This window comes from Diabrotica virgifera, chromosome 9 (assembly GCF_917563875.1).
Source record: "Diabrotica virgifera virgifera chromosome 9, PGI_DIABVI_V3a".
Lineage (NCBI taxonomy): Eukaryota > Metazoa > Arthropoda > Insecta > Coleoptera > Chrysomelidae > Diabrotica > Diabrotica virgifera.
In genome coordinates, this window is record NC_065451.1 from 212,493,864 (window position 1) to 212,507,330 (window position 13,467).

The following is a 13,467-nucleotide window of genomic DNA, read 5'->3' on the forward strand; positions in this document are numbered from 1 at the left end:
CAGTATAAAACTCCAATTTTAACAAACTGGTATATATTATTACAATGACATACGATAAATGTCATTAGAATATAAATATTTTTGACTTATTCCACGACGATAAGCTGGCCAAATACCCATGTAGGTGGAGGCCAATAAACTAAAGAAGGAGAAGAAGAATATACCTAAATATAAGGTTGTGTCTAGGTATACGCTAACGTGTACGCAAATAAAAAAGTTAGAGTGTCAGTGATTTCTAATTTTTTATTTGTTTAGTGTTTGTTTTTAAATTAACTATGGAGTGTGGACAATTATTTAGTTCTTTTAACGAGTTTAAGAACATTTTAAAACAGTACGAAAAAGATAAGAGACTATAAATTAATATATATTTTTTTAGTTATAAATGAAATAGTATTACCGTCTAAGATTAAAATAAAAGGAAGACCTAAAGCTTTCACAATAATAATTAACTTGGTCTGAAGCTATTATCCTTGTGGCATTTTTGTAATCAACTATTTTAAATGAGAACTAGGCCACAATTTAATTAAAAAAATGATTTTATTAACGTTTCGACGTCTAAACAAGATGTCGTTGTCAAAATACAAAATATTATTAACTTAAACAAAAATGTTGTTGCTTAGTAAAAAATTTTTTCTAATACTTTATTTAATCTGACTAATTTTTGTATTTTGACAATGACGTCCGATTTGGACGTCGAAACGTTAATAAAATAATTTTTTTAGTTAAATTGTGGCTTATTTTGCATTTAGAATGGTTGATTATAATAATTCACTTACGTATAAAAATTATTTTAACAATATTTTGTACCTACATGTCATGTCAACTAAATACATATAATTATTTTGCTAACCTAAATATATACTTTTATATATATATATATATATATATATATATATATATATATATATATATATACATTGATTTATTACAATTAAGTTTAAAACATCTGAATAGTTCTGCTTCCCTTCCCTTAACAAATATTTTTCTATCAAACAAACACTAAACATATCAAAATAGCATGTACCAAAATGTATAGTCACTGCGCAAGCTAAATAATGACGTCACTGGCTTGATGAAGTTTAATTCGCGTCTACCTAACTTTTTTATTTGCGTACACGTTAGCGTGTACCTAGACACAGCGAAATATAACCATAATCAAAACTAATGCAAAACTATGTGACGTCACGGGCCGTTTGAACTATTTTATACCGCAGAAGACTTTAAATATATATTTCTAAGTTATTACGAGTTTTTGAAGCGTGAAATTTTGGAAATCTCATTTTTAAACAAAACTGAACATTATTATCTAATAAAAAAAATGTGCAAGTTCCTTATTGTATGTAGTAAATAAAATTACTGTCGGAAAAATGAAAGAATACCCATGAACGAACATATAAAACACGCTGTATTTTCCTGTCACCGTGTCACACAAAAAATTGGCCCAGCGCAAGTACATGTAATAATTATTATTACAAGTACTTGCGCTGGGCAATTTTCTTTGTGACACGGTGACAGGAAAATACCACGTGTTTTATATGTTCGTTCATGGGTATTCTTTCATTTTTCCGACTGTAGTTATGAAAATGCAGTACTGCAAGCGAAATACAATTAATTAAATTTACCTTTATATAATAATTCCATATCATATCAATATTGTGGAGCAACATATAATTTTTCTTTTTCAATGATAATAGGGAGAAAAGCTCTTCTAGCTACCCCTAAAACCAGGTGGCTTAACCACATGAAGTAATACAAAGGGTGTCCCATTACCCAAGGCATCCAAAGTAACATTAAGATCAACGCCTCCCCATTCGGTATGTCCTTCGATGGGGAGGGGTGGAGGTATAGCTTGGGGGTCAGATAGGTACCACTCCATTACGGGGTGTGACCGGTTTGATCTTCGGACATGTGGGTTCCACTTTTCCATTGGAACACACATGTTCCCCGGGGCTGGGGTTGATACGAGCATGTGTGTGTGTGTGTGTGTGTGTGAATGATAGTAGATATAAAATGTACGTCAATTTGGCAATTATTTCAATTGACAATATGAATTATTTAAGAAAGTTGCAATATTTTTCCGCTATTCGCGCACGATCGTTTAACGTATCCCTTCCAAGTACTTGCACATCGCGAATAGAACAATAAGCGATTTGCAACAGTATTTTGTTATAATAGTATGTCAAAATCAATGTTACAGCGATATTCAGTGCCAACTTAATTTTTATAAAAAATGGATAAGACTCACTTTGGAATGACCCTACTCAAATAAAGTACGAACTGTTTTGAAGGCAAAAGTATAAAATTTAATGAGGTTTATTCTTTAATTACAATCTAGATAATCTTAATTGTTATTTTTAAAATTAATATTAGTACATACATAATTAGCCCTAATTACACCCTAATTAGCAAAACTCTTAACTCCAAAACGACAAAATTGTTTAGGAGACGCAAAAAAAGCTGATACGGAGTTACAAGGTTTTCTTTTTAGCATATGTTTGGTTTCTCCATTTAGGTGGAGTTACAGGATGTGGTTAAAAGACTTAATTACTTATTTTGGTTAAAAAATAATTAATTTACAAACAGACGATATGTAAATATATAATATAGTACATTCATTCATTCATTAAGCATTACATGGATTACTCTTCTGTCATTTATAGCTTGCTGTGTATCTTTGCTGTTGTCGTGACTCTTTTTCATTTCTTCCTGACCTTACACTGAACTTTCCAGTCTTTCACATTCATTGCTCTTATGCCTTCTTCTACATCATCCAGCGATCTTCTTCTGGGTCTTGCTCTACACCTGGGCCATAGTGGTGTCCAGTTAGTTATCTTTTTCAACATATCTGGTTTTGGGCGTTGCTGTATAATATGTCGTATCCATTCTAAGCGAAGAGATTTTATGTATCTGACTATATTTTCTCTCTTTAATTCTTCTTCAATGTCGGCATTTGTTTTCATTCGTAATTCTCCCTCTCTTGTTACATTGTGGCCCAGTATTGGGTCTAAGATGCTACATATTTTCTATATTGCTATACGGAATGGAAGCTTGGACATTGAAGAGACAACACATAAGAAGAATAGAAGTGTTCGAAATGTGGTGTTACAGAAGAATATTGAAAATTCAGTGGGTTCAAAGGATTACCAATGTTGAAATGCTACGACGTTTAAATAAGGAGTTAGAAATTATGAAGAGTATAAAAACTATAAAACTGGAATATTTGGGTCACATTATCAGAGGAGAAAAATATGAGTTGCTGAGAATTATTATGCAAGGAAGGATCCAAGGAAGAAGAATCATAGGAAGAAGACGCATCTCCTGACTGAGGAACCTTAGAGAATGGTTTAACTGTAGTTCATTACAACTATTCAGAGCAGTAGCCAACAAAGTGACCATAGCCATTATATCCAACCTCCGATAAGAGAGGGAACTTTAAGAAGAAGAAGAAGGCCCAGTGTTGTTCTCATTACTTTTTTTTTTTTAATTTCAGAAGGCTATTCCTCTTTCTTGTTAATCGTTGTTGTTTACATCCCATAATATGTAACAACAGGTCTTATATAGGTTCTTCTTTGTTCTCTTGCTCAGAGTCTTGCTTCTCAGCAGATTTCTATTCATTCCATATGTTTTTTGCCTTTCATAATTCTTTACTCTGTTATCTCTTTTCCGGTTTTCCCTATTGTTACTTCCAAGTAGCTTAAGGTGGATACAATTTCAAATTTATGGTTATGTGTTATTAAATATTTCTGTTGTGAGAGTTGTGTCGTCCTTCCCTATCGTCATGTATTTTGTTTTGTACTGATTTATCTCTAGCTCTATTCTCTTCGCTTCCTTATCTAATTTTTCAACTGCTTTTACTTCGTCGTCGCTATGATGACTAGATCATCTGCATATGCTACTAGTTGAAGTTGATCTGTAATAATGTTTTTGTTTACATATAACATTTTGTTGGCGTATAGTACATAGAGGACCAAAAATAGGCAGCGATCATTACATGGTAGTGACTAAGATACGAAAAGGAATAAAAAATAAGGAAAAACCAAGTAAAGAAAAGAAAAAACAAATTAAAAAACATACGATAAAAATGTATAAACTAAGTATCGACGAAATGGCAAAAATATATGAGAAAAAAATAATGTGTGTGTACTTTGTACGCACGTAAGAAGTTATACTTCTATTATATGATTTTAAACAGTTTATTTTTATTTTATTTAAATATTAAACTAATTTTAATGCTTACCACTTTCCAAAAATAAAAAAAAGAATAGGAATGGTCCGGATTTGAACCCAAGACCTCTCGATCTGTAGCCGAATGCTCTACCAATACCGCCACCACCTCTCTGTTTATATAGTTTCTTGGACATAATGACAATTCACGGTAACAAACAGACTAAGTCTGTTATAAAAAGTCTTGAAGTCTCAAATATAAAAATGTTTTTAATACTTATCTTACTTCCGAGGAAGACAAATCCATAGACGCAAAAATTATAATAAATATATTTACTAAAAACACTAATATATTCTTTTCACACCTTTTTTCCACTGATATATACATAACCTGAAAGATTTAGCAACTAACACCATACTGTCTGTGTGCGCATGCGTGCAGGATAATAAAAATTCACTCCCAATCGCTTCTAAAGAAGTATAACTTCAAAAATAAACAAAACATAGAACAATAAAAGAAACAGAAGGCAATAATGATATAAACAACCTACGGAACAACTATAAGGAATTATGTGAACAACTAAGAGCAAGTTAAAATAAAGAAAAAAATATGGAAAAAATAGCTAAAAGATGAAACAGAGGAGAATAATTACAATAACTATACAAATTAAAGAGAAATATAAAAATAATAACAATAGTAAAGAGAGATAATTTGGAAAAATTCGGAGGTAAAATGGAAGAAGATACCAAAAGTGACCAGAAACTATTAAACATTGATATTAAAAGTAAGTTTTCCTTAAAAATTAAGGGAATTAAAACCTGCAGTTTTTCTATAAGGGTTTTTGTCACATTCCAGGATTCACATCCGTAGAGTAGAACAGACATGACATTTGACTGGAATATTCAGATCTTCGTCTTTGTAGTGTACTGGCCAGACCTCCAAACATGGTTGAACATGCTGAATGCTTGTTGAGCTTTTCGTATCCTCATACGAATATCGTCCTCTTTACCTCCGCTTTCTGTCTTCATGGATTTGGTTTTAATAATATTGATTTTCAAACCTATTTTATTGGCTTCATTGGAAAGTGTTTCCAATTGGTCAACCACATCTTGGAAACTTTGTCCTAAGTGGCATATATTGTCGGCGTATTCTAGATCGTCATGTAGGTAACGTCCATTGTATCCCTCTTGTGTCAAAGTCTAGTTTGGAGATAACTTAGTCTACAGCTATGCTAAAAAGAAACGGAGAAAGCACGCATCCCTGTCTGACTCCAGTAAATACGTTAAATTCGTCACTGTTGATCCCATTGTGTGTCATGCTGCATTTGGCTTCAGTGCACAGTGACTTTATAATGGAAATTATTTTTTGCGAGATGTTTTTAGCTCTAAATATTTTCATATAACAACATGAGATAAGCTGTCAAAGGCAAGCTCGAAATCAACAAAATCCATGTTAAGGGTGTGTTTCATTCAACGTATTGTTCCATTATTACCCTTACAGTGTTGATGTGGTCTATGCAGGAAAATTCTGGTCTGACGCCTGCTTGATTAGCTCGAAATTCAACTTTGTTTGTTAATCTTTTTAGTATGATGGTCATGAAAATTTTATTTATGGTTGTAAGCAAGGCTATCCTTCTCCAATTTTTGCACAGTGAGGTTGCCCTTTGTCGGAAGTTTGATAATGTTACCTTTTTTCCAGATCGCTGGAATGCGGTTTGTTTCCCATACCTCGGATTATGGAGAGCAAAAGTTCAGCAGTTAGATGCGGATCAGTTTTAAGTATTTCGGCAGAAATGTTATCGATTCCCCTGGACCTGTTATTTCTCAGAGATTTGATAGCTGTTATTATCTCCGGTTTGGAAGGGGCCTCGCAAGATATATGCAAGTCTATATTCTGAGGATTTTCGAAAATTTCATCGGCGATATCCCTGGGCGTACCTAGCATCTCCTGAAAATGCTCTTTCCACCTTTCTACTTGGTCATCGGTTGTAATAACTAATTCGCCTGTCTTGGATCTTACAATGTTCGAACAGTTGGACCCATTTTTTGTTAGTCGTCTAGTATTTGGTAGAACTTGTGACGTTCCGCCCCTTATAGAATCCATTATTGATGGGAAGATATTATTTCATTATTTTTAGAATTATTTTCTTTCAATGGTTATTAAAATATAACATAACACCATCACAGAATTTTAAATGCTTGTGACGTCACATTTTAAGTGTGGCAACATTGGTTTGCTTGCGTTTGACAGCGTATCGATGGGAGAGGGGAATTGAATTGCCCGCGGAGATCGTCAGCCAGCTAACGAGAGGGCATTGGCTTTCTAGAAGTATGTCGGAGTGGCAGGTCGGTAGCTTGATATTTTACCCACAATTTCAAGATCCAAATTATAATTAAAGATTGAATCCATCCAGCATTAGGGAATATAAAGTTATGAGTGAATACGAAGTTGAAGAATTTGAATGCAGATTTAAAATGAGTTCCGGCCTGCCACCACTATGAAATCATAAAAAAAAAGAAAACCTAAGACCACCAAGGTAGATCACTTCTAGAGAGACGGTCACTAGGAGACCAGCCTGGAATATCTCCATATCTATCTTTTTCGCCTGTACCTTCAACTGGTTTTTTTTCCACCTGTTTTCTTGTACCTCCAGCAGGACAGTTGCAAGAGGGAGTTAGCACCCCCTTGTGCTCATTGCATCCCGGTCAATTTGGGAATACACAGCAAGGAACGCACCGCAAGGAACATTGGAAGATTGTGAAAAGGGGTTTGTGTTGATGAACATTCGGTTTGCTCTAAGTAAAAATTTAGACTGTTTTTTGTGATTTTCAGGATACTTAGTTTATTCATATAGGTACTTTATAAATTTATTGCACATAACCTTTCCCTTTTCAAGATTTTTATAGTATTACAGAACAGTATAATAATTGATAGCGTTCCCCAAAGCTGCGTAACCTCCATGGTGAGAATCTCTGAGCTCAGATACTTTCCCATACAATAGTGTTGGTACTCTTATATTTTTTTTATTATTCTTTGGCTTGTGTCCCTTTTATATAACTATTTAAACTCCTTTAATTATTTTAGTATATTTTAAATTAAATTTTTCAAATTAACTTCAAATATCATTAAAAATTTCTATTATTCAAATTATTTAACTTTAACTATTAATTTTTATATTAAATTCGAATAAATCCCTAGTACCCATCCCCTCAGGAAGGTACTAGTTTTACTTGCCATTATTATTAAGAACCACGAGTCGGTAAAAGGATCTTTGGTATCCAGAACTCCGTTGGTTCACTTAGGGACTTGGTACCCGTCAACTCATTTAGTTGTACATACATATATTAAATATCTTGTTCATATTATCAGGTAGTATTGAATTAAGTGTACGTATGATAATCGTACCATTGTTATTGGGTGAGGGTAGTTACTACTAACCAAGTGTAAGTTGTACTTTCTGTATTAGAGGTACCCTTATTCAGATTTTCTAACCTTATTAAGATTATTCTTAGATTATATTTGTAAGGTAATTCTGTAAATGACTTTCACTAGTATTTTTTTTGTCATGTTAGAGTTACATACTAGTTACTTGTCTTAACTCGGAGATTGTGAAAATCTGGTAGTTACATTCAATAAATATACATTTATTGTGATTTTTTTTTCTTATTACTCCTTTATCTTGATAATATATTTTATAACTTAATAATCTTTAATAACATTTAACATACTTGTACTACAAATTTAATATACTCTATAGCAGCGTAGAATACCTGGAAGAGGGTTAACCCAGTTATCCTTCTTCTGGCGCCCAAAAATTATTTATTCTATTTTCATTATATTATTATATTTACCTTATCTACTTTGTGAACAGTGTCTTAATATCTTCTTTTCTAGCCATCATTGTCATTTCCTTTAATTTATTGTCCAGCCAGAAATAGCCGTGCAAATTGGCCGAATCCTTCCTTGAGTGTCAAGTGGCCATTCTCTTGCATATTGAGCTAGCTATTCAAGTTACATCTATCTATTCATAAGTTTCCATCTCCAGTCCTATATCAATTATATACTCTTTGTCTTTACATCTTCCCATACAAGTACTACTGCGAAGTAGTATTTTAGTTACTTCAGCTTCTTCCAACGTAGAAGCCACACATTTTTGTTCCTTTGGCTACATTAAGTAGATCTTCTTTTTCCTACTTCTGTTGGAGTTTATCACTCTCTGTGCATTCACTCCAACAGAAAATCTCCTTCTTTCTGGTTACAAGCTCTCTAATTCTGTTGTGTTGTGCAGCTGTTTCTGCTTGTTTTGCCAGTTCTTCAGCCCACCTTCTTTTGTCTCTTCTTGTATTCCTTTTATTTCTTTCCTCGTTAATTCAAATTTTAATGTTTATAAACAAATTGACATCCTTCAGTCGAATTTAACCAGACTATAAAGACTATTTAAAAAAATCCTAATTGAAATCGCTTGGTAGAAAACACGTCAAATTTAAATTGCGTGACGGTGAAGCACTTGTTCAAAGCAATTAATATTAGAGATTAATTATTAATTATTCAAGCTAACGCATAGTTTCCGTGATTTTATCTCAAAATTACTATTCAGTTATGAGTTTTTAACATTAAAGGATAATGTATACAAACATCAACTGCATTCCTCTTCATTAAACATTGATATGAGTTGAATAATTAGACTGTATAATAACGAAGGATTAAAACTTGACAAATAAACTATAACAAGTATTTATTTGTTTATCGCATGGCATACCACAAGAACACGCATATTTAAAAATTATAGAAACCGTTAAACGAACATCTAATGTATCAATATACAGTTGAGTCCGCGAGTCTTTACCCGTGCGTCATTAATACCTGAAGAGATAAAACACATACTTTTTATCTAGCATAATTCTCTTCCACGCATGAAACTCATGACAAACCAGCTGCCGTTTGTTATTAAGTAACACCACATGTTATTTTTATGAACCATTTAGACTCAGTGCATTGAAAAGAGATAGGTACAAAAAAAGACGATTCGGTATGTTTTCATATTTTAAACACAATTTTTTTGACGTTTCTACTTTGTTTACTTTTGTGGCTGTCAGTCAGTTGAATTTTTTGCGGTTTTTGTCGAATTTTTGCGTTTTGAAGTTTCTTTATATTACACAAACAGTTGTTTTCACAACTAATTTTATATTGGGCTTTGAAATTTTAAGGTAAATAATTATATTTTGGCAATTAATATTTAAAACATACAAAGCTAACGTCATTCACACAATAAAGAAATGATTGTGTTTAGATTTCCGTAAAAATGAATAAAATAAAAAAATAAAATATGTTATTGAATTTTTTTATAAATTGTTTATTTATTTATAAATCAATAATAATAAAAGAATTTATTACGCTACTTCAAATGTAGCTGTAATTCTGCACAAAAATTTTGAAGCAAAACTTACATTTGATATTCTATATATTTGATAACGTCAAATTTTATGATTAATTATTTATATGGGAAATAAGCCACAATTAAAATGAAAAAAATAATTTTATTAACGTTTCGACGCCCAAATCGGGTGCCGTTGTCAAAATACAAAATATTACTAAAATAAACTAAAGTGTTGTTGCTAAGCAAAAAAAATTCTTCTAATAATTTATTTAATCTCACTCATTTATATTGGCAATTCAGACATATATTATACATTTTAAAGTAGAAGACTTTAAAATGATATTGCCAATATTTATGAGTTGCGTTCCTGGGACGACTTACTGAAAGATAGTTCATTCGATTACATGAAATTAACCCCAACTCAAGAATATCCGTCATAAAAAATTATAGCATGTGATATGTCTTTAAAAAGACAACCAAATGCAACGACAGTAAAATTCTCGCGTTAGAGACTTCATAGTAAATCACAAGGGAAAACCAGGAAAAACCCTGTGATACTATCCCGACATCGTAAGTATTTGGTCTTACATTAATTTACTCTCAAAAAATAATACCAAATTCTGACATGTAACATGTTTAAATTATAAATATTATTAATAATACTAGATATATAAGTAATACTAAAATATAAAATATGTATTAGCTCGATATTATTGACTTACTAATCTTGGTATTTTCTTTCTATTGACTTTTTAGCAGAAAAACAATTGTTAACATCTGTTTTATTAAAAAATGATTATCCTTTATCGTTTATAAATAAGGAATTGTCAAGATTGGATCGAATGGAACAGAACAACTTAGAACGGGATCCTACAACATTCACCAGAAATAATACGAGGAAAATATCAATACCATATATAAAAGGACTATCCGAGAAACTTAAAACAATAGGAAATAAATTCAACATTTCAACAACATTCAAAACAACAAACACATTGAGATCTATTCTATCTAAAACTAAACCTAACAATGATCAAGAAAGAACAAAAAATTGCATTTATAAAATACCTTGTGAATGCGAACAATTTTATTTAGGTGAGACATCAAGACCATTAGACGTTAGAATAAGTGAACATCAATCTTATATTAAAAATAGAGAATTTGAGAGATCTCAAATATATCAACACGCATGGGATAATGAACATAGAGTTCAGTGGAGAGATTCAAGTATAGTCCTGAAAGAATCAGATAGTAAAAAGAGAAAAATCAAAGAAGCGGCTCTAATTATGCTAAATGAAACCAATTGTGTCGCAAATTCCTCGGTAGAATGCAGTAGGATGTGGTTACCCATACTGAAAGAGGAAGTCAATAGAAAGAAAATACCAAGATTAGTAAGTCAATAATATCGAGCTAATACATATTTTATATTTTAGTATTACTTATATATCTAGTATTATTAATAATATTTATAATTTAAACATGTTACATGTCAGAATTTGGTATTATTTTTTGAGAGTAAATTAATGTAAGACCAAATACTTACGATGTCGGGATAGTATCACAGGGTTTTTCCTGGTTTTCCCTTGTGATTTACTATGAAGTCTCTAACGCGAGAATTTTACTGTCGTTGCATTTGGTTGTCTTTTTAAAGACATATCACATGCTATAATTTTTTATGACGGATATTCTTGAGTTGGGGTTAATTTCATGTAATCGAATGAACTATCTTTCAGTAAGTCGTCCCAGGAACGCAACTCATAAATATTGGCAATATCATTTTAAAGTCTTCTACTTTAAAATGTATAATATATGTCTGAATTGCCAATATAAATGAGTGAGATTAAATAAATTATTAGAAGAATTTTTTTTGCTTAGCAACAACACTTTAGTTTATTTTAGTAATATTTTGTATTTTGACAACGGCACCCGATTTGGGCGTCGAAACGTTAATAAAATTATTTTTTTCATTTTAATTGTGGCTTATTTCCCATATAAATAATTAATCATAAAAATGCCACAAGGAAATAGCTTCAGAACAACGTCAAATTTTATAATAAAACCCGTAATCGGAACAGTAGCCACTTTCTGTCAGTTGTTTTTGCGTGAAATAGATTTCCGACTTATTTCGTATGCTTTAAATGATGACGCACGGGTAAAGACTCGCGGACTCAAGTGGAACCTCGATAACTCGGGATTAATCGGGACCGCGGCCGATCAGGGTTATCGAAAATCCGGGTTAGCCGGAGAATATGGTAAAAATTAATAAAATACAGATAAACTCCGTTATAATTGAAATTACATGAACTATACATCTAAATTATTAAAAACACGCAAACACAAACCTAAGGAAACGGAAGCAAACAATACAATACTGTACAACACGCAATACAGTCACAATCGGAACGATGTTATGAACAGTGAAAACTAAGACCATTGTTTAAAAAATAATTTTTTAAATAGTCTTTTAGTCTTTTTTAAACAATGCTAAGACAGTTTGAAATAAATAAAGGAATAATAGGTGCCTGTTGTTTCCGATAAATCAGAGACAATGACCGTCGCTCTGCTGCCGCCGCCGTGTGCCATGAGTAATTTTTACTATCGTATACATAGTTCAAATTACACAAGTACACATTATCTCTTAAATATTATATTACATACTATCCCTTGCAAGATAATTCGGATGGAATTCCCCAGATTAAGAGACTGCGCCGATATCAAGCACAAAATAATCTGGGGAATTACATCCAAATTATCGTTTCCGGGTTATCGGGGGCCGACTTATCGGGGTTCCACTGTAATCTAAAACATTTTCGGCCGCATTCATTATCATCAATGGTGCTACAGCCCTATAAAAGGGCATCGACCTTCCCAAGTCTATTACGCCAGTCAGTCCTATCCATTGCCAGTTGTTGCCAGTTTGCTGCGCCTATTTTTCTACCATCCTCATCTACACCATCCTTCCATCTGAGTTTTGGCCTACCCCTATTTCTACTTCCTACAGGTTGTGACATAAGGATTCTTCTAGGAGGGTTGTTCTGCTGTGATCTTGCTAGATGTCCCGCCCATCTTAGTCTTCCTATTGTTATAAGAGATACTACGTCTTTACCACCTAATATATGTTTATATCTGTGGTATATCTCGTATTTGTACCTCCTCCCTCAGACACCATTTTCACAGATGCCACCGAAGATTCCTCTCAGGATGCTTCGTTCAAATATAAGCAGAAGGTTCTCTTCTGTCTTGGAGATGGTCCATGTCTCAGATCCATATGTCAACACTGGTTGTATAAGGGTTTGGTATATGGTTATTTTTGTTTTTTGGTTTAAGTTTCTGCTTCTCCTATATCTAGTCAGTCCAAAATAGCATTTGTTTGCTAGCATTATCCTTCGCTTGATTTCTTCCGCCATGACGTTCTCCTTGGTGATCAGGGAGCCTAAGTATGTGAATTTGTCCACCACTTCAAAGGTAGAGTTATCAAACGTGAATGGGTGACAGATGTTTCTGACTCTATTGTTGGTACGCATTCAGAAACTTCAAAAATCAAAAACTCTAGGGAACTGCCTTCAGGAGCATTGTTCAACAATGTGACAGACAATCTGTCGTTGCGCATCACAGTCACAATCAAGAGTAAGGACTTTTCCCCATCTATGTAAGCTGTCAGCACATCTACCGTTGCTTGTTCTTATTCTGCTTAGCGTTGTCCATGTATTGCCGAGAAGTTTAAAGCCTAACTATTTCTAATCAATACAAGCCATTTAGGGTACTTTCTGTGGTGAGTCGCTCCCTATTGTTTTTTCCGGATGCTTATGAGGCTGAAATGTTGCTAATGTAAGGAGGTCCCTTTTTACAATGAAGAATATCTGGAGTGCAGTTCACTTATTTCGGTATCAAGCTTGTCATTGTGGTTGGGTAGTTGATGGTTAGC